We start from the raw sequence: 24019 nt of genomic DNA, 5'->3' as shown, positions 1-24019 counted from the left end.
ATGTTCCATTGTGAATGATCTAGGGAATAAGGAGTCTTTATCGAGCATAATCTCTACTTCATCTGATAATATTAATGATTACTTTGTGAATGCAGCCAAAAATTTATCAAATTCTATAACTGCTTCATATCTTCCTGATGCTAATGCTAGCTTGAACAGTTTTTTCTTTATTCCCGTGTTTTTATGGAAAGCTTCGCAGTACAATTAATAACATCAAAAAGAAATACTCATCTGGACCTTAAAAAATGTTTTTGAGTCAGTCCGATTGTACATCGAATCACCACTTGCACTCTCTCCACGTTATCTAAGATCATAGAAAGATTGGTCAAAAGAGGCTTCTATCATTTCTAAATAATGTCTACTCTAGCCTTTACAGCCATCACTCCACTGCAACAACTTTTTGTGATTTTTCTGAGGCTTTCGATTGTGTTGATCATAATATTTAAATTAACAAATTGCAGTACTACGGTTTCATGTCTCGCACGGTTCAAATTATACCTTACAAAGAGAAGCCAGCTTGTAAAGGTTGATACAACGATGTTTTTTGTAAGCCAATAGAATTTAGAATGCCCTAGACCCTATTTTGTTTCTTCTGTTTATAAACAACATCGCCTTTCTAGAAATCAGTGCAGACGATACTAGTTTCTCCTAGAGCAACCCTGATCTCACAGCAGGACCATATCTAGCGATTAATCATTCTTAAATCATAGTGCGATTCTAATCTTCTCTGTCTCTACGTTTCTAAATCGCAAGTTTTATCATATAAAAATACATTGGAGTCAATTCTTTGAAATGAGAGTTACATATTGCCACCTTATCTAAAAAATTAAGCTCCTTCTGTTTTGCGCTGATATCAGTTCCCAAAGAACTGAACTTATCCATCTCCTTAACAGTCTATTATGCCCTTATTGAGTCGCATCTCCGAAATGCTCTTCCCTTCTGGGGTACGTGTGGTTTGACTCAATACCTACTCCACGTTCAGAATTAGATAAGGGCTCAATATTTTACGGTGCAAAAAAATGCACAATCACTTCCCAATTGAAATTAAATCGATATAATTTTTTCCCGAATTTCGCAATAATTTGAGAGCATATTTACTGGAAAGTGCCCTCCATTCTGTAAAATACTTCTATTCTAATAATAATATTTAATTGCGGACACGTTGCATACTGGTTTTGCTCATAATTGTTATAATCACTAACAATTTCTGGAGCTTAAATTTTTGGTTACATCATGTTTGCTTAACAATGGTTTAGAGCGGAAAACAAACCTGCTACTATGCGTACATTTCTTCGTGACTTTGGTATCCAAATTGTCCATGATTAGTGCATCATAGGATAATGCACCACTGTCGATAAAGTTTGAACTAGTGAATAAGGAAGAGTCCGCCGATATAGCGACATGAGAAAGACAATTTTCACTGTTCTAATAACCATTTTCTAATAACCATTGAGGGAGAAAGAAAGAGGGGTTCGTTGGGTTGTTTGTGGTTAAGAAGAAGATATTATTCAAGTGTTGTCAGGAATTTATTGGGCTTAGTTCTGATATGAGAAATATTCGTCTGCAATGCTGGGTTTTGTGATAGATGATAGAGTATTGTGAGCTGCAATATAATAAAAGACAAGAGTAAGAAGAATAAATAAATACCGTATAGATTAATGGTACTTTACAGAGTGGGTGACGGGTACAACTGAGACACTATTATTTCCTGACATCGGCCATTTCGTTGGTGAATTGGTTTACCAGGTTACAGGAAAACCGCATCGGCGATAGTAAAAATTTCAGGTATTCTGCTTCTTATATTCTATCATTGCTTGTGTTTATCTAGGGCCATAAAACAATGAGGCGTTTTGTTATCGATGAATTATGAATAATTTTACTCCTTATTTCGTCAACTGGTCATCTAGCATGTGCAGGCTATGATCGCACGGAACAAGAAGTCAGATTCGGGATTGTATTCAGCTATGGAGTTTTCATTTAATCGTTAACCGAATATTAAGGCTGGCCTACGTACATGTTATTATGTGCAAATAACACATTTAATAAATTCATGTTGTGAGTTATTAACTAGCGCTAATTTATTCACTGATTAAAAAGTATATTAAAAACCTTCTATTATAGTCGTTTTTCTACAAAAAATTAGAGCTTAAAAAACAGTCCAATATTGCCGCTCAAATTGATGATCCGAGACAAGTTACTTCAATATAAATACCGGAAATAAATTAAGAGCTAAATTCAGAATAGAAACAATTGAATATGATTGATTTCACTTCCATTATTTTGGATTTTTTGTGATTATTTCGGACATAAAATACGACTAGGGCTTTGCTCGATCGCTGGGGTTTTTGATTGAGTGAAAAAATGCGTTTTCCTGCTTTAAATCTTCCTTGTTTATTGTAGTCATATTTCATGAAACATTTGCAATTACTCTCCTATATTGAAAGTGACATTTATATCCGTGGACTCAACTAAAATAAGCGGAATATTGAACTACGAATATGTAACGAATGTTCCGAACTTAAGTTAGACTTCGTTGATTATTATAATGTTATAGCGATTCTCATAAACCTGGTAAGGTATGTCGATTCAATCCGTTTCCATCTTCTTTTAGATAAATGATTATAGTTAACACTCATTTAAAATTTTATAATGATCAATGAATAATTATTTTAAAGTCAGACTAGGTCTCACATTTTGGCTGTGATAAACGGATAGTCATTATCTATACCCTCTCTTTAGCTTATTGGTGATCTTCTTCCTCTTCTTTTTCTTGTGGTGTTATTCTTTGACTCCCATTATCTCCCCCATTCTGTCATTTCTAATCCTGTCTCTCCTGAATTTACCGGCTGATCTTCAGAAGTGCATTTCGGTAGTTATTAGCATTGTTTCTGTAGACTGTTAGGAATCGTGTTTTTCCAGAATATTTCTCTCTTTGATTGCTGTGTCGAGTGTACTTGTATCGCTCGTAGTATTTTATCAGAAATTTCACAATATATGAATAAAGTGAAATGCATGAATGATACTGAAATGTATTTAATCACGTGCCGAAACCCAATACAAGCCGACAAAGACAGTTTGTAGTCTATACAACGACTTGGCGTCTTGTCGGCCTAAATATTTGATGAACAAGGGCTGTGACTCATAAAATAACTCGAGGGTTCTTACCCTTCCTGATATAAAGTTCGAAGCTCAGAGTTCAAGTCTGAATTCATACGATGGTAATGAATTTTGCCACAAGGTAATATGCAGGTGTAATTTAACGGTATGGAATTCGGTGAAGGTTTCTATTTTTAAATAAATTTGGGGCTTCGCATAATTTAGTATATTAGACGACATTTTTTCCGTGAATATCTTTATATGAAATTGGATTTTTTATGTTACAAAGGGAGTACGAAATTGCTAAGTTTTTTAGAAAGTTTCCGGAGCTAAATGAGATAGACAGAAGTAAACGTTTTACCTTTTTTTTTTGAACAAAATTAAGGTCGAAATACATATCAAAAATTACAAAGCTGAATTACGACTTTCATTAGGAAAATATTTGTCAATATCATGAGAAAATCTTCAATCCTTGATTCAATGGAGAGTTCACAAGTAGTACAAAATACAAATCAGTTAGGAGTTAGAGTCGTGATGTTTTATTTGGTGGTAGTAGGAAATTTGTAGATGGAAGAATAAGATGAAAACAGTACATAATGTAGGTGTATAAAGTTCATACTTAGTGATATTCATACTGAACATTAAATCTCTATATCACAGAATAGTATTCCAAACATTTGTCAGGAAAGACAGATATACAGACTATAAGTTCAGACAAAAAACCCAGCAGTAATAACGCGGGGGAACAATCTAAATTAGGTTGGGAATAAATGCTAACCAACACAGCCGAATTGGACTGTGCTTTCTAGCAAAATTTTACAAAAAGGAGAGTGGAATCGCATTTCGAGGGTGCAAGGTAAAAATTGTAAATTCCTATAGGAGTATCCTATCGAAATGCCTTGACCATATAAGAATCTAAGACGTACACCCGATCTGCTGGAAACTAACCCCACGGGATCTCTGGATAAGCTTTAAAAAACTTTCTTGGGCATTTTGTTTCTGAATCTATTGCCTTGTTAACATTTTCTCTTAACACGACAAAGATCCTACAAACCAAGTAAAGTCATTGAACGCTTAATCAAAAACAGAATATGGGTTTCTACACAATATAATTTAAGCAATATATCTCGCCACTCAAGAGAAAACTTCAGACTACAACGACATTCTGTAACTCAGCCTCAACATTCATTTCCATGTAATCTGATGATCTCTCATCAACAAAATAACCGACTAGTGGGAATGATGCAGCTTCACCCATCTCCCTATTCCAATCTAATGCTTCTTGCTAGTTATTTTTGTGTCTGAGGTGAATAAAGTACCATAGGAGAACCCGATACGGACATATCAGACTGCAGAGGAAACAAATCCTATATCAGGCCCATGATAGTATAAGATTTATTATATCTGTTACTGGTTTCGTTCCCTATTTTTTGCACTCGCACTTTTAGAAAAGCCGAGCGGAATGTTCGATAAACTTTACATACATTAACTCGGATTTTCGATGTCCCAAACAAAGTTTTTTATGCCTCTCCTGCCATCTCATCCATTTCAATATTCGTCATTTAATGTTGTCAATTTATCATATGTTCTCTGTGAAATATTCCAGTCCATTGATTATTTTCGATCCTTCTGTGTTTTTTCATCTTTGAGTCTCGATAATATCTTTCTAAACAGTCTCTCTATTCTTCTACTTCTTTCAATATACCTTACAAGGACATTTCGGAAACTATAACCCGGATTATAGTATCATCTATCAGCTGAATGACAATCGTAATCCAAGACGATATTTAGATCACAGTTTCTAACCGTGCGTCGCGTTGAATTTTCGGTGGAAATTTCAAATTCAAAACATGATTCGATTTATTAATTTTTTTGTACGTTAATTTGGTACTAAAGTTTGATAAAATATAAAAACTGCACACCTCAGTAACCTAACAATTATGCTGCTCAAGAGAGACCAGTTAAGAGGAATACATAATTTGTTCAAAAGTCATAGACAACAACCCATCAGCTTATCGCATGTACCTACCGGTTTATAAGAAACAGAGAGAGAGAGAGATTCGTTGGAAACATATATGTGATACTCCTATAAGGTAAGGTAAGTTGGTATGGGAAAAACCGTCCCTACGTTACAGTGCCGACAAAATTCATTTTTTTTTTCTCGTTCGAGACACTTCGGAGGAGAGAAATCGTTGCCATTTTGGCTACTACTTATAGAAACTATAGAAAAAAGTATTACATATAGGGTTATGAAGAATTTGGTAGGATAATGAAAAGTTTTATAGGAGGAGGGTTTGTTGAAGTGCGCCCTGATATAGGAATTGCTCCTCTGCAGGGCGGTTGCTTGGGGTTGTGTTTGCTAACTTTTCTGGAGACGAAAAAGCGGAGATTTTGGTTTCTTGGTAAACCGAAAAGAGAGCTTGCAAGTAAATTGTAGGAAAAATTTTATTTTTTTCTAATTTTTTTCTTAATTTTCGAACTTTTCGTTTTATTTTTTCATTTAAATTATAAAACGGGGCGGGCGGGTACAGCTACGGCTACGTTATTCTCTATCGTTGGCCATTTGGCTGGTGGAACGGTTCACCAGGTTTTAGGGTAGAAGGGATGATTACTACCCGATTAACCGGGTTAACACGATCATAGTCCGAAATGCCTTACAGACATACGTTGCTATATATTATATAATATTCACAGGATTTCTAGTTTTCATATTTCGAGTCACAAAATTGTGTTCCAAAGGTGCTTTAAACTCGTAGAAGTTTTCGGTTACTCTTGGCTATATGTTATTCCAAAACTGTTTTTCAACAATAACAAAAGTAAGACCGATAACTAGTAGATTAAGTACTTTAACTACTACTTTAATTCTACTATATTATATATTATTTCAATATCCAATTAATCTTTAAATTAGTTTTGCTATTATAATACGCAATTCCAAATGCTTGATTTCAAAGTTCGAATCTAATAAAACACGGCAAATTTATTTCTGTTTTGATAGAAGAATTTTATCTACAAACTATCTCTTTAGTTACTTCCAAGATTGTTTTGTTTCAGTTTTGTTGCGAACTTCGAGGAAGTTGCATAAGAGAGTGTAAAGTTTAAACTACATTATTAATCAGGCCGTATAAGATGAAAACAAATATATACTTGGATTTGTTGTTGAAAAATAATAGCGACAGAACACGCAACTGTTCTTCCGTGTATTCGTTAAACTTATTTAATGAATGTAATTTATCGATCTCGACATACAGCCCTTTTGAGATTATTGTCGCAGGCCCCTTTATGTTAGTCTCCACTAAATTTTCTCAGATTAAACGTGAAATTAGTCAGTTATATTATAGAAACATACAAAGTTCGATTCCAGCCTACGGTATTGTTAAACTGCTCTTTATATTTTAGTTTCGTTTAAATATTGGAGAAATTATGATGACATATGTACATAATACCTAGCTACTTATTTATTGTGAAACCTGAATCAAAATGTAGCAACTGCAATTGCAAATCGCAGAATGTTCATCTATTAACTCAGATCATCAAATCTACTACTCGGAACAATACGTGAAATTTTAGGACCTAAATACAATATTACTTACCTTAAAAATTACCTCAAACGGATCTCGATCATAAACTTGATTTAACAAATATTTATAGATAAATAAAATACTTAATTTTTACTGAATCGCTAATAACCAGTATACGGTTGATGCGAATTTTGTAATAAAAAAAAATAGAAAGTAAAGTAGGCTTTTATTAAGAATGGTATTAATTGTTTCTCGTAATTTGGCAGTTAGGCCAGAACCAGCTATAAAAACGTTTAAACTGTTGAATTTAAAAATCTTCTATTTTAGCATGTATTTGAGAATAATACATTTTAAATGAATCTATTGATATTCTAAGACAAGTTTATGATTTATCGGAATCATAAAATTCCTCCAAACACCATCCTCTGAGGGTAGTAATATTGAAAGCTTTTTATAAAGACACTTATAATCTTGTTTTTCATGAGAATTTCAATTCAAGCTCAACTTACCCTCTTTTACGAAATCTTCCATGTACTGAACCGGGCTCTTTACATTTTGGTGTAAACGACACCTTATAGCTAAAAAATTTAAAATCTCAGATTTTATACATGTTTCGGGTGAAATATTATTCGTAAATCTGTTGAAAAAAAAATAATCTCAACGATTTTTTATAATTGGAATTTAATCAAAACTTTATTTATATTTAATTGAGAATATTTAGTCAGTATTTTTATGAATTGTTTCAACCCTTATGGAAGCCACCTTCAAGGACCACAAATTTCAGCATTGTAATTAAAATTTTTTATTTAGAACATAATTTGAAAAACAATTTTCAATAATTATATTCCATCATCACTAATATCTTCTTCCTCTTCTCGAATATAAAATGTTTGTAATTGTGTCATCTGGTTGCAAAATCGACCAACACCTCAAATTCTGGAAAATCTCTGTTAAGATCCTTTACTAACATTCCCACCCATTTGCAATGAGAAACCTTAACAAAACCGGTCAAGTCCGTGCGTTTTGGAGGTTAAAAAACCCCAATGTGCTGCAAAAGCGGCCACATCCACTCGCTAGTGTCTTACAAAACCGGTTATCTCCAAATTCAACAGGTAGCGCTTATCATATCACGTCTTGACGATAGTTTAGTTCGTTTACATATTTTGTAGCTTTGTTGTGTTTGAACATTTAATAATGGAGAAATTCGTTGATAAAGTTCCTGCAAATCAAGCCAGAAAGAGGCAGAGAAATCCTTCCAAATTTTACCATTGTACAGGGCTCATGAAAAGATCCTTTGGCACGGAATAACGTGTTCATATACACTTGGAAAGAGTATAAATACCCCAAAGGTTCAAATGAAATTGCTTCCGGATTATTCCACAGGCTATATAATACATATTTTGATGGGATTAAAGTCCTCAGATGTGTGTAGATGGCTGTGGCGACCAAAATAAAAATACAACGATGTTTATAATTTTCCCCACTCCTGGACATTCATTAATCCCTCCTGGGTTTTCGCTCAAATTGAAAAAAGGTTGAAGAGAATAGAGACTCTCGTTGATCCTGCAGCTCATGGAAGTATTTTAGCTCAAATTGGAACGGTGTTTAAGCCTGGAAGAGACTACACTGACTACAATTGGAAGCAGGCCAACGATGTATTCATCAAACCACCTTTACAATGGCATTTCAAATTCGCCCCGACGAAAACAACAAATATGTTTTATAACAAAAAACAAGGATAAACCGTTAGTGCAAGGGGATGTATTCTACAGAAGTCGGAAAGTTGGTTGTGAAATGAAATATTATGTGCAGCAAGCTTGATGCCTTAGCGACACATATTGTAGTAATAAAACCCATAAAAATACGTGATGTCAAAAAATTACTGACGAAACATTGTGGACTAGATTGGGACAAAGACGACCGATTAATTTTTTACAGTAACATTTTGGCTGACTTGGGTGGTAACGAGGAAGTCTACAAGGAAGAAGATGACGAATCCTCGAAGATAATGACGCCATCATGTGCAAGCCTGAGGATTTAGCCCCTCGAGTGTAAAATTTTGTTTCAAATATATTCTATACAAATATATTTCTTTTATATAAGTTCACTCAACTTGAAATGAAGTTCAGTTAAACAGAAACATTCTGAATGATTTTTATAGGCTAAAACTCGGTAGTTTAATGTCAATTTTGTAGATATTTTATTGCCAAGCCGGCCAACTACAAGAAGAATTGCAAAGCCAGCCAAATCCTAACTATACTTTTGAATTTTCTCCTCCCTGCACCTTTCCCCAGCTTCTCTTATGGTGCCTAAAAAACTTACTATCCTAGTGACATATTAACAACAAGTGATTTAGATCCTATGTCAATTTCCCTAGGTGTTTATCGGCTTTGCAACCAGAAGACACAATTATAGTGTAGTAACTATTGTTTCATATACTGAAGTTGAAATAATTGAATTAAAACGAACAATTTGTACGGATTTCCTCTCCCCACATCCTTATGTTTGCGAAGTAATCCAATTGCTTTGATGTTTCGGTTGGTCTAATAATGTGTGTTGTGATAGTAACCATCTTTTGATTTTTCAGTAAAAATCTTAATATTTTAATGAATCGCTTCAATGTTCAGAAATAAGCGACACAATTGAATCATTAACGCCTCTGAATGGAATTTGGAATCAGTTTTTAGCCTTCATACAGAGTTAATTTTGTCAAAGTCGTATATTTTGACTTACATAGTCAGTAATTATCCCGTATTGGATACTGTCACATTAATAAGTTGCAATTTCCCATCTCTCTTGATAGGATTACGCTATTTTCAATGAAAATTCACATAATCATTCCCGTATTAACAATTAGTAGATCATTTCAAATTCACATATTATCATGCTAAAATTGTAAAATACTTACAATCAATGTCATCAGCTTCATTATCGTTTGCAATAGATTTCCGTATATTATCTAATACCTTCTAATTTAGGTTGAACGCTGGTGTTGTGTTGTGGTGTTAATTATGGGTAATTCAGTAGCTATACAACACTTTTTTTACTACATTAACATTTCATAATCTTCACTTATGTTTATATATGTGTTTCGATTTTTGCGAAGTAACTGTTTGCGCAGTAAGTGAACTAGTAAATTAGATGAAAATGGTTTCGAAACATCCATTGAGAATATTTGTAAAATAGGAAATACGGATGCTCGTTCGGATATTTTATTTCTGTCCTATATTCAATTGGATTGGATAAACTGATAAAGTGCTGATGTGACGTTAATACGAGGATGGTCCTAGAAATAACTGGCCTGACCTAGAGATGGAGGTAGTTATTTAAAAAATTACACTTTATTAGAAAGTACACAATCTATACAGCATATATTTCAAGTTTGAAGACGCCACGTTGTTTGGTATTTGTTCGGCAGCCATGACTAGTAAATGTTTTCAGTGAATTTGTGAACACGGAAAAAATTGGTCATCGTTATGTGATACAGTACTTTTATTTGAAAGGCCGTAGCCCAACCAATATAAAAGCAGAACTAGATTCTACTCTGGGTGAGACTGCTTCTTCATTATCCACAGTAAAATATTGGTTTGCAACGAGACCGTACGACCTGCGAAGACCAACATCGACCAAATGAGGTGACGACTCTAAGAAAATCCATAAAGCGGTACTGGGTGATCGTCGACTGGAACTAACAAAACAGAATCATGAGGATGTTTCTAGCGATTTTTTTGCAACGTTTTACAGAAACCGAATTTTTGCTCTACGGATGGAACGTGGGCTCATCATTTCACACCCGAACTAAAGAACAATCAAAACAATGGAATAAAAAGGGGGAACCGGCTTTTCTATCAACGGTGAGAGCTTATATCAATGTTTGAGTGAAGAAATCAAAGCAAAAACGGACGCATTTGACTAAGAAGAAAGTGTTGTTTCATCAAGAGAATGCACCAGCTAACACATCCCTTATTGCAATAGTCAAAATTAATGGATTGAAGTTTGAATTGCTACCTCATGCACACTATTCGCCAAATTTAGCCACTCGGATTTCTTTTTCTAGAATTGGAAAAATGGCTCAGTGGTCAAAGATTTTTATTTTAATAACTATTTTGAGGGACTTGCCAATTCTTATTAAAAAAGGGTATCGAACTTATTTCTGTTTCTATAATGAGATCTTATTACGATTATATTGTTTAATGTCATTCACAAGAAATGTTAACAATACGAGTTTTGACATTTACAAAAGAACAATAATTTATTATGAAAAAAAACCACTGATACAAACTGTAGTTTTAGTGTATAACCAAAATTTATTTGGGGATTTTTTTATGTCTGGTCTTGTTTTCGGGTTTCCTCTGTATTTGTCTTTGTTAATACGAAGGTTTCCCAGCTTGATTGAAAAATCTTCTCCTCTAATTTAATTTTAATCCGAAAATAGATTGCTCCCTGTGTAGTTTTATCATTTTACGTACTGGTATACCGGAAACGGTCGCATCATCTGACACCAGAATATCCTTTATCGATTTCCTCTAACTTGACATCAGATGCTTTTCATGGAAATGGAAGAGGAAATGCAGGCATGTACACGAATAAAAATAATCAATGATAAATATAGGAGAACGTGAAAATTATTTAGTTTTTGATGGTTGTATAAACTTATATTGTGAATGAAATTTAATGATGATTTTAATTATATTCTTGGTATTATCTCACAGTAATCAAGAAGTAAAGTGTATTATTATCATATCTTAATTCCAATTTATATGCATTTTTAGATACTCAGTCGGGAAAGTGACCTTTCTGATTCAATATCCATTCAAATTTGATTCCATTAAAGAAAGTTAATTTTCTTTTTGCTTTGACATCGAATTCTATGTTAAATGAGTTTAAGTTATTCATTCTTTCTTCCGAAAATTTAACGTAATCTTTATCTTACTTTACCTCGAATCACGATTACCAAACTTGTTTACTCTCTTTTTAGAGTCATGCCCTTTTCAAATAATCATAACGTTTTCTGTAAGTGCCAAGGGATTTGAAGTATAAGCTGTACTCAAGAAATGCACGGGAAAAAGAACTTTTCAAGGAAAAACTTCGAATGTAGTCAATTATCGGAAAATACTTCGAATTTCTGTAATTTACGAAGGTCGCTATTTATATTTCTAGTCTAGAAAATCAAGAAATTCGTCTTAAGTCTTAACACGTTTTGTTTTATAGCAAAAAATAGGAATGACTAAAAGTGAAGTGAGCCAATTATAGACGGAAAAACAAACTAGAACTCACAGATACCAATTTAATAAAATTGTAAGGTCCAGAGGCGGCCTTACCGAAAGTAGATCTAGTTGTTTTATTTAGGCATTTGTCATGTTTAAAGAGAAATGCTAAAATTATACAAATAAATTAAATTTGAGTTTTAGAATATTTTACATTGGAAGATTTACAAAATTAACAAATACAGAGATGATAAATTTTAAAATTCATGTTTGCGGCTTTTCCTAATACTAAAATCTTTTATTAAAGTCCAATAATCTAACGAATAACCTACGTCATTTTCGATAGAAAGAATAGCAAAAAGATCTTGTGTCATCGAATTCCTCATATATGTTTTAATAATATTAAGTCTCAAAAAACTCCTTTCAACAGACGCAACTGTAACAGGTGTGGTGGCAATAATTCTCAGGACTATTGAGTAGTGGGGTAAACTTCAGTTAATTTTTTTTATTGTGTATTGTAGCATCAAGATAATGTCATCTTTTCTTTCATACACACGGCTGAACATATTCAGTTCTTCGTACAATTCATGTCCCATCAATCACATGATTCTCCTACTGTCATAGATATTTGCAAGTCACTGCATTGCTTTAAAAGTTCACTATAATTAATTTCCTTTAATTTTTTTATATTGTACATGAAACCAAATATGCTTTCATGATGTTTAAGAGCCTCAAACCTAGGATAACAGCTTACGCGCACATTGCCGATAATGACATAAAAATAGGTTATTTTGAAAATTCCTTCCGCTTTCAATTCATGAGCTTCATCTCACCCTTCATAATCAAAATGCCTTTTTTACGTTGTCTTCTAACTTCTTTGAACTGTCTCTCAATATATATAAAAATATAGTTAAGAAATTTTATATTTTTGGAAATTTGCTTGGGTTGTTGCGCGAAGCTGGTATCAGATTGACTGACTAAACAACAACTAAGCTCACAATTTTAAAATTAAATCACAAAATTGAATTGACAACAATTTTTTCACTTTAAAAGTTTTCTTAGCAACTCAAGTTTAATTGTACGAGGTCTGGCTATTAAATAACGATACTGCGCGCCTAATGGGTGCCCTAGACGGGTGGGGTAAGAAACGAGTATTGCGTTGGTTATCTAGATATCCTGTCTATGTAAGTCCCAAAACACTGCAGTAGCGGTTTGAAACGAACGTGTTTTTTTGTCGTACCGAGAACCATGTGTGACGAAAAACAGGAGCAACGTATCAATCTCGTTAAATTTAATAAAAAACTCTGAGTGCTATAAATTGTTGCAAGGGGCTTATGGGGAGAATTCTCTAGTTCGTGCGCGTGTTTGTGAGTGATGTAAGTGCTTTAGTGAAGGCAGAGAGAGCACTGAAGATGACCCAGCGCCCAGGTCGTCTGGGTCCTGTGACTGTTTCAACTCTGGAAGCAGTGACTGAAATCAACCGGAGGATCGCCGAGGCTATAAACGAAATGGTTAGAAAGGTTAGAAAAAAAGATCTGCTTTGAAAGGGACCCGATTTGAGTCGATGGAAGCGGTGAAGCAAAAAACGGCAGAGCCCCTAAAGGCGGTCACCAAAGAAGACTTCCAACATTTCTTCGATCAATGGAAAAAACGTATGGAAAGTGTGAGGCGAGGGGAGGGGAGTATATTTAAGGGGAGCATTCGAATGTAGAACCATTTTTATAATAAAACCCTTTTTCGTTACCTTGTTATCAATAACAGTCTTGTTATTTAATAGCCAGACCTCGTAGATATAAGTACAACAGCTACTAATTTCAAAATTCAAATTTCACATCGATAATTTTCTGACTTGATTATTGTAATAATATAATTCTTCAATATCAAATCACCGTTTTTTCTGTTATAGAAAAATTGTGTAATATAAAAAGGAAAAATACTAGATTTGAACTTTCGGTTTTGTCTCAACCTCAAGGTAAGATCTAGTACTTTCCCTTGTATAATTAATAATTATATTTTGTTCACGTGATTTCTAAGCAAAAATAGATTTTCTTTTGTTGTCTGATTTGAATATTCGCTTCTCGGTAAATGTGACATATTTTTTAATAAATGTTTACAACATATGTTTCATAGAATTTGTATACAAAAATTTTTTCCACATAGGCTCCGAAAATATTTTAATAATATATTATATGTAGAGTCTGGTGGACTCTGTGTCCTTATTAACTTCTAAGAATTGAGGTTAGTAGTTGAGGGTTTAGAAAAATAAAAGAAATGAAATGTTTAACGTTCCAGTAAGAGGTATTTTCTGCTTTGTTCGGTACTACTACGGGTACAAATCTATTGGTTAGAAGACAATCAAAAGCAAGGAATTAATAGGTCATTAGCTGTATCTTTTATCATAAATACAAATTATTATCAAACCTTTTCAACAACAGTTCTTTTGCTCAAAAATCACGTTAATTTAATCCAATAAGAATGAAAAAAAAAATGCTTTCTAAATTGCATTGATCTCAATGGAGATTAGGTATTTTAAAAATTGAAAGAAAAAAAAGCAGTTTCAGCTATACATCATAGATTTTCCATTATCCTTTGACGTGACTGTCATGATGATTTATGAATAGCTTAGAATAGCAGATGAGTGCCAATATATTTATTTAAACATCTTCTTTCACGACAGAATTTTAATAGATTAGAAAAACAATAAGTATCTCACTTTATAGAAGAAAAACGTTGTATCTGATGTCTTTGTAATCTTTGTCAGCAATCTTTTTGAAATCTGATATAACCATCGACTTTGAGTAAAGATCTTAATAATTAATAGTGAACGTTATCATTCTAGAATATTAAGATATTATAATACATGTACTTTGCGTATTATAACAATTCAAGGATTATACAGCATGGACATTTTTTTGAAATTATTATATCAACTATTGTTCTTTTCCTTGATGTAGTCTGTTGATTTAATGGTCAATCTAATTTGCTTTCATAGGTTTAGAATATTTTAAAATAAAATAAAAGACAAGAGAGAGGAGAGTAATCTAATCTTACTTCGTTATAGTGTATATAAAAATGAATCCATCTCAAAAAATAAATTCATTTATCACACTTCGCACATTAAAATTTGTTTTTCTTTTATTAGCATATAAAATTCTGCCATCCCAAAAATATACATATAACGAGATTACTAATAAATATGGAGACATAATCCGCTCGTGAGAATCTGCATAATCTTTTAATGCTTATCAAAGTTGCTAGTTCCCAATAGCCAAAGAAAATATCACAAGTTTAAACTAGGACAGTGCCTATTCGATTTGAAATATTCGTACTGCAAAATACGAATAGGTTTATAAAGCGTCTATGAATATTCCATGAAACCTTTCATTTATTATATAAATTGATAATGAAAAAAATATAATTGTAAATTTGTTGATATTTCTAAATATCATTATATGCATTTTTATTTCCTAACTAATTTCATAGGTTGATTACGCTGGAATTTTGATAATTCTCGACGTTTCGGCTTCCACTTTGAAGCCATAGAGAGAGGGATGGGGGCAAGGTGGTTATTCGTTCATTTGACCAGAAAGGCTCCGATTCCTTGGTCTCAATCTGCTTACTCCAAGCAACGAATCAACCCTTTTTTTGGTTCACTGCAACTTCGTCATGAAATTTTTGGTATGGGAAAGTTATCAGTGTAATCACAATCATGAGACCACTTAAGAGCAATGTTTGACACAGTTCAAGGGCAATCCGAAGAACTTTCCTCGTCGTTTGATGACAGACGACGAAACAAGGATCTAATGATACACACAAGAAACTAAAAAACAGTAGGAATAATAAACTTCACTCGGCAAACTTGCTCCAAGGAAAGCGAAGTCTGTTCTACAAACCGGAAAAAGGATGGCTAGCGTTTTTGGGGTTCACTACGTGAACATCGACATCCCGGAGGAAATTAAGACGGCCCCAAGGCTGTACTATGTCGAATTGCGAAACTCTTCGTTAGCCCTAGTCCCATCAACGTCTTTTTGTTTTCACACTTGCAGTCACTCGCAAGGCAAAAATTTAAGTTTAATAAGGAAGTCATCGATCGCCTCCACGGCGGCCTACTTTTCAGATCTCAATAAAACGTATTTTTTAGCTGGGTTGAAGAAATCGCTGGGTTAATTGTAAAGAACCGAAGGGTACTATATTACAAAATAAATTGTAGGCTATGTACAATTCGAATCACTTTCGTATATTGATATTGAAGACTATCAGGAAATTTTGATTATAATAAACTTATGGTTTGTCAGGCATGAACCTTAGAAGAAAAGATTTTGACACCGTGAATCATGGTTCTCAACTGCTCATATTTGTATTGTGGTATTAGATGTAAAATAGGATTTTTCTGAATTGAATTTTTCGAAAACTTCTCGCTTTAGTTTCCTTCTCAATATTTTTTAGATTCATACTAAAAAGCCTACAAATTAAAATGTTTATGATTACCTGAAACAGGTAGATCTGTTCACGGCGCAACGCACTGCACAGATATTGAGTTAAATGAAGATAACTAATTAGGATAATAGTACAGGTACATTAGGCGATTTTGAGCTAAAACCTTGAACTAAATTGGACGGTTTTGATTTCCTAGATTCTGGGAGGTTTTGGGATACTGCATAAGTTTAGCAACTCTTAACAAAATTACGGGCACAAATTTTAGAAATTTTGGGACGCGAATAACTCGAAAACTATGAGAGATTCGAAAAAAGTACTTGAGCAGAAAATGTACAGCATAAAATTCTCTACAGATTTGTCCTCAAGTATTTTTTCCTTACCTCAAAATTTTCACCGTAAAATGGGTCCATGTACTCAAAAACATTTTGAATTGCGTATAACTCGAAAACCAAGTAGAATTCGAAAAAAAGTGCCGGAACCAAAAGTGTAGAGCACGAAATGAGTACTCATATTTTTGTGAATTAGAAACTATAATATAATTAACCGAGAACTAAGCTAGGTAGATAGATAGATAGATAGATAGATAGTTCCTTTGCAGGCAAGAAGTAGTTTACTTGATATATATATATATATATATATATATATATATATATATATATATATATATATATATATATATATACATAAAAATATTGATAATAACACATACGACAAATATCTTGTTGGATATGCTTGTTTATATGGCAAGTGATGAAATATATCCAATGAAACTTCAAGTGCCTATGTGGCCAATATACCTCATAATCTCACAAGATTTTCGAAAATTATGATCTTACCCGTGTAGAAAATAGAAATCTTAACCATCATGATGCGTTTCGATTTTTTGATAACGAAGTAGTTTTCCAAGAGTTAGAGCAGTTTCCATGTGCGCTTGGAACGTAAATTGGCTTGAATTCGCACTGGCGGGAATACGCGAGTGGATGCCTCCGGCTCCGAATTCCTCTTAGTTTTCGATTTATTCGCGTTTCAAAATTGTTTTGAGTTACAAGTTCCAAAAATTTCGAAAACCCGTGCCCGTAATTTTGTTAAGAGGCTAGGGTTATTAAGTAACCGAAAACCTCTGAGAATCTAGAAAACCAGAAGCGCCCAATTTAATTTCGGGCTTAAACCTATTTTACCTGTACTATAAGCAAAAATGACGTATTTAGGTATTAGTAATATTATATATACCTAGTTAGTTTTAAACGAAAATTCTCTAACTTTCTTTCATAAACAATATTTTCGTAGGAATATTATTATTTGTGTGAATTAAATTAGAAACTGCTTATTTGGACTTTATATATATATATATATATATATATATATATATATATATATATATATATATATATATATATATATATATATATATATATATATATATATATATATATATATGATGTCCAAATATTGCACACATTTCTGGCATCAGTATTTGTGAGGTATCTCCAAATATAACAAAATAAATGTTTATTTTGATATTCATATCATTTCTGTACAAACAGTACAAGAATTTATAGCAAAACCGCTCTTTTTATAGAAATAAACTCGTATTATTCAGTCTGGGATTGTAATAGAGACGTTTGGAAGTCTAACAAATAGATGCCACGTGACTTTAATAGCGTCAACGTTTTTAGCGAGAGGGCATGTGGCGTTTTTGTCATTATCCGCTGCCTGGGTCCTTTCAGTTTGTTGTTCTAAAGCTTGTTACAAAACACAGGTTAATTTAAATTTAACGGATGTATCTGGTATGTGTCGATATTGGCCTTAGGGTATTGACAGTCTGTTAATCTGACATTTAACGATAACATACAAGCTGTAATTTAATTGACAAATGCCGAAGATTGGTGATAAAAATTTTACATCTATTAAATTTTAGATGTCTGTACTATGTTTAAAAGGCCTTTTTCTCCATGGGGAATAATTGTAAAATTTTGTGTGCAGTAGAGTCATAAGCTTCATCATTCTATCATGGCGATCACGTTCAATTTGAGCTCAATGGAAAGAAATTCTGATTTTGACTAAGAATCAAGTATTTCACCATCGAATTTCGATTCACATAAATCTTTAGAGGATAAAGATCATCTTCTCAATAATACTAGAAATTAAATCTGTTCTTCAATGCCGAAACAGAGAAAGCTAAATTTATGGAGATTAAGACCCTTTTGTTAAAATTTTTCAGGCTTAGGTTTTTATTCGCGGTAAAACTGTGTAAAGTATTTTTTTGAGAAAATTAAGTAAAACCACCTTCTTGATATTGTCGCAGCTGTATTTTGTATGTATGCTTTTAGATAATGGTTTGTTCTTTTCAGAAGATCAAACAAGGTGAAACTCTCCAAAATGATAACAGAAAATGGAGTCTTTATAGACAATAGCGAGAAGAAAATTTTTGGAAGATTTATTGTGTCTCTCAAAAAACTCCAATCCAGCAAATGGAGAAAAGCACATAGAAATTTAGAATATGCATACACAACATTAAAAGGAGAAACAATCGAGGTAAAACCCAACAAGTTATTTTCTCTTATGGGGACTTGCAACCATACAATAAGCAAAATATTCATATGACCAATTGATGCGAAATCAACAATTAACAACAAAATATAAAAGATAAAAAATAGAGAGAAACTTTTGATTCATATTCATATGGTTATACTGATAAAGATCATACAGAAGAAAACGTGGACCCTGTAGATATCTGGAGATGGTCAAAAGGATAATATTGACGAAGAAGATGCATATTGAACTTTGTTAATGTTCCTAGAATTTATTCTCTTATATATATTACATATATGAAGCCACATGTTTTTGAAAAAAAGTTTTTCTTCTTTAAAACGCTGTATAATTAATTTTTTTGATAGTATGGTACAAAATTTATATTTTTACAAATACTACCCATAGATTTATAAATCTATTTCACGATTTGGATGGAATATTCAAGTCAAATTTCTCTACATTTTGTGGCTTGTCATCATCTCATAGTCAATATATCTTTTACCAAAATAATATCTAGATCGTTTATCTTGTCAAGTGAAATTTGTAGAAAATATCTTCCCCTGCGATCACTTAATGCCATAGCAAACTCTTGGTTCTTATGAGCAAACAAATTAATGTATTTCTAAAACTGGAAGATCTTGAACTTCATTCAGAGCAATAATTTCGTCTCTCATTGAGAACAATTTGTATGACGGACACTATGTTGATTGACACCATTCGATTTGTGGCTTGAGCACCTTATTCCACCGAGCACTCCACTACCTCATCCAAGTTGTTTTTCTGCCTTTTGGCTCCCGTGACAAAATTGTGAATATTAGTTCCCAGCGGGATTGTTTCTATTATATTTCCAGTCTAATGCAGTTAATATTCGTTCAATCTTTCAAGTTGATATATTGCCCCGCTTTTTGTTTTTGGGTTCGTTTTATATTTGTGCTTATAATTTTCACAAATGTAAAAAAGCTGACATTTTATTGATAATCTGACTCACAAAGTCAGATTATTATAAAAGGAACCACGTTATTTATTATTCTGTTGAAGGTTTACATTTTACTATAAAATGAGGTAATATCGTGACAGATTTGGTTAGGTAGACCGTCCTATTCTTTGTGAAAGAGCCCTTGTGTATGTTTTTATTATATTTATACGTACTTCATGATCTAATCTATAATATCTTTTTTCGCATTTTGCAGGAATTTGAAGGCATATTTACTGGAAAATGCCTTCTACGCTGTAAACGACTTGTAATCTAAAAAGAATATTCTATACGCTGGTTTAATTTAATATCGACTTTAAATACAGATTTTTACATATTTTAGGATTACCGTGTATTTTTTAACTGATTTATTATAAAGAATTCTTCTCTCTCTTTCACTCTATCTCAATGAACATTATTATTATCGTTAAAATATCAAAAAGTGTAGTAGGATCTACTCAGTCTCCAGCGCAACTAGAACCTCAACAATGATTGGGAAGCTCAGTACGTTTCCCCATCAACCTCAATCTTGACTAATATTTTGTTTACTGATAATTTATTGAACCGAAGCGACCTAGAATTTGTTTACTAATAGAAGAAGTTTTTGACGCTAGGATTTCGAAAAAATTCTCCTGAAGAAGCGGCTAATAATTGCCGATGAAACATTCAAAATGAATTGTCCAATAAAATTGTTATAACGTTTCTTCTGAAAGCAGTTTGTTATAAAGAACCACTGCACCAAAATGTGTAAATTCTCTTTTTTTAAATATTTTGTTTCCATCGTATTCATCAATATTTATTCTTGTCGAATTAGAAATTCTGTACATTCTGATAATCCTTTGGAATATCCTTAGAAGTATATTGCTAAATGTTTATGATTCATAGTAAAACAGATGCTCATGAGACTTGGAAAAATCATTTGAGTGCAGTAAATGCACTACCAAAATGTACGTGAATACCTTTCGGCACCTTCACCGGCTCGAGCTGATCATCTGTCACGACCTTCTCCTCTCTGCACTACAAAATTATGGAACCTGATAGAACACTTTGAGAAAAAACATGATGTGAAAATAGAAAAAGAAGTGTTCTTATTTTCTATTTTCACATCAGGACTCAGAAGCAATGAGTATTGATACCGATGAGGGTATTTGCAGCGTTTACTCCTGTAATCGCTCAGGAATGTATAAGAAAAAAGGAGATGGGGTTAAGCATTTAAAAATCCAATGGTCAAGATAAATCTAAGGGACTTTCCCAACAGAAATTAAATGCCTTGTTGATGCAAATGGTTGATTCCCCGTGAAAATCATCAAATTCCTATCACATACTTATAATAAATTTTGTACCTGCCAAGAAGATTGAAAAATATTATGGCATTCATTAGAATATTAATATAACAATGATTCTAGGTAGCTATTAAATTTCGAGAAGTACATTTTCATTGAAGGCTCTTCCTAATAAGTCATACAAGGTGTAGCTCTTAAGTAACGAGACTATAGCTGCTACAGCTACAGCATACGCCAAATATTAACGACTGTAAGCTGTTTAGCCTTAAACCTACATCTTTCGAATGCGATGTCCATTGTGTCTGTAGACGAACCAGTGTAGCCGTGATCTTTTTTAGTATAGAGGCTGTTTTTTGTTTGTCGTAAAAATGATTGACATAAAAACAGAGTTTTGAAATTTCACATGAAATGTGGAAAAATTGTAATTGAAACTTATAATTTATTAATATGAGTGTATGGCAATGATTATTGAGAATGATTGATATTTTTGATGGATCTGAAGATTGGCTAATTGTATTAGTGCGCAAATTTTACACTTTAACATACGAAAAGTGTATATCCTAACTGATTGATTGGTCGAGAAGGACCCCAACATTGGCCTCCTCTATCTCCTCAGTTAATCCTTGTTATTTCTGTTTATGAGGTTACCTTAAATCATAAGTCTACACGACAGCTATAGTTGATATGACCGATTTGAAGAATCGTATTCAAATAGCGTGAGACATATTTCTTCTTTATTTGCTTTGCAGAACAAGCTTCTGTACTACGAGCAAATATGTAATTTTTCTCACTTGTTACACAATAATCTAGTTTTAAAAAATTTTCACGGTATAAAAGTTTTTATTACATCTTTCAATTCATTTATTTTCTCTGTTGTGTAACAATCAACTTGATCTTTCCAGTTTTTCGTTGATGCACCCAACTTTTATAATTTCTGATTTTTGATTAAATTTCATCATATTAATATGTGGCGTTATTAGGTTCTGAAAATTTGGATATTTCTTAAGAATTCTATTGTTTAGAAAACGGTTTATTATATCTGATTATTACGTATTTTCCAGCAATAAAAGAATCTACAAATTATTATTATTTTTCACTGTTTATAATAGCCATTTGATATACCAAATGAGTTTATTGCTTATAAACTCATATAATCATATCATAAACTGAATCAATAGAAATATTTGGCATCACAACGGACGGAAATGTAAAACAAGTTATTGAAAAGCGTATAAGATAAATGATCCATTGTATATCACTGTATTTACCTTCTTGGAATATCAAAATAATAAAACGGATGATTAATTATAAAAGTTACTGAAAGAAAATTCAATATTAATATTGTATAAGTTATCCCGTAACGTTTAATAATGAAAAATCCCTTGAATCATGCAAGTATTAAAAACAAAAACATCATACATATACATTCCAGGAAATATTCTACTTACATATCCGACAACTGCGATTTTCGCGAACGAACTGTTTGTGTGGTGTGGTCGAAACAGACTGAAATGGAAAACAGATGAAAACCCTAAGCGCCACCTAGATTTGAGTGTTTTCCAGGATTTTATCGATTTTCTCAGTCCATTCATTTTCAGCCATGTAGACTCTACGACTACTAGATCATGAACGGACAGTTTTTTTAGGGATGTAAGTAAGGGGTCTATACCAGAAAGGATAAGGAAATGAGATGAAATTATTTGGTTTATAAGAAAACGATAAGAGTGATTTACAAAGAAACGATCAGATTTTCTGAGAGTATTTTACACTTTAATATTTGATGCAGTTAACTGTTTATAGTATCGATCTGAAAAATGTATTTACAGACTGTTTTTCATAGTATTCTTTCAATTGAAGGTAAAAATCAATTCTCCATCTCATGCTGTTTGCACTAATACAGAGGTCGACATAAGTCAATCAAACATTATTCAGGCAAGCATTAACAGAGAAAAATGTAGCGTCGAAATGAATTTATTGAAAGGAATTATAAAATTCGAAAAAGAGTTATTGTAAGTGTACAACTTGATGCATTTAAGGCAACATTTCTCAACTGAGAGGAAAGTCCGGCGAGGTATGTGAAGCTGACCGCGGAGAGTTTCAAATTCTTCTTCAATAACAATTCGAAGGTGAAGAAAGTTGCGTGGTCACATTGCAAAAACGTGGTCCTTTAGAAGACCCCACATGTCAGGTCACATGACCGTGCGGGCCACTCAACGAGTCCTGGTCTGCCTATCAATTCTTAAGACTGAACATTAAGATATTCCCATATACATAACGCGTAGTGCGGCAAAAATACATCCTGCATAAAATGACGGATGTTCTACATTTGCCCACGTAAATTTTCGAGCATTTCCAGATAACTTGTGCCCGTTCCGTTATACTCAAAAAAGTACTGACCCACGAGACCTTCCGCATGAATACCTGCCCACACATACCCAGAAAAGTTTAACCAGGCATGGTTAACCAGGTAGGTTTAATTCTTCTTCTTTAAAGACGTGAGGATTCTGGTCGTTCCAGTACAGGTAGTTGAGCCGATTGACCGTACCGTTCAGCTTGAAGGCTATATCATCCGATCACAAAATGGAATGGAATCCGAGGTACCATTCGTAAACTCGATAGTGCATGTGTTTCAGTATTCGTCGTAAAAAATGATCGAATAGCCGCACTGCAGATTGATTCGGCTGCTCAACCAAAGTTATTGTCACTGATTACATATTTTAGTTAGTTGTTACAGATACCGGTCGTCCAGAACGCGGCGCGTCGGCACCAGAGCCCATTCTTAAGAATTTTGGGTACGCCTTCCATACTGTTGAACAATTTGGTAGCGGCGAGTTCGGATATTATTGTTGAAATTCGGTAAAGATATATTTGTAATCCGCGTTCATACGTAGATACGTCGTAACGAAAAAAACTCTTTCTTGAAGCGTGAACTTGTATCAGTTAATCATTCTGAAAACGCGTCTACTCAAC

The 24019-nt window shown here is 33.1% G+C and overlaps 1 protein-coding gene across 1 annotated transcript in view; it reads right to left on the bottom strand.

The window, feature by feature from the left end:
* LOC130443127 (uncharacterized protein CG3556) overlaps positions 1-22567 on the bottom strand; it is a 74585-nt gene extending 52018 nt beyond the window's left edge. The window contains exon 1 of the mRNA XM_056777606.1: positions 22498-22567. The gene's annotated coding sequence lies outside the window, so the exon portion shown is untranslated. The remainder of the gene's footprint in view (positions 1-22497) is intronic.
* Between the last annotated feature and the right edge of the window lie 1452 nt (positions 22568-24019).

This window comes from Diorhabda sublineata, chromosome 4 (assembly GCF_026230105.1).
Source record: "Diorhabda sublineata isolate icDioSubl1.1 chromosome 4, icDioSubl1.1, whole genome shotgun sequence".
In the NCBI taxonomy this organism is placed as follows: domain Eukaryota; kingdom Metazoa; phylum Arthropoda; class Insecta; order Coleoptera; family Chrysomelidae; genus Diorhabda; species Diorhabda sublineata.
Note: the sequence above shows the minus strand (reverse complement) of the source record. Positions and strands in the feature narration are given on the sequence as shown.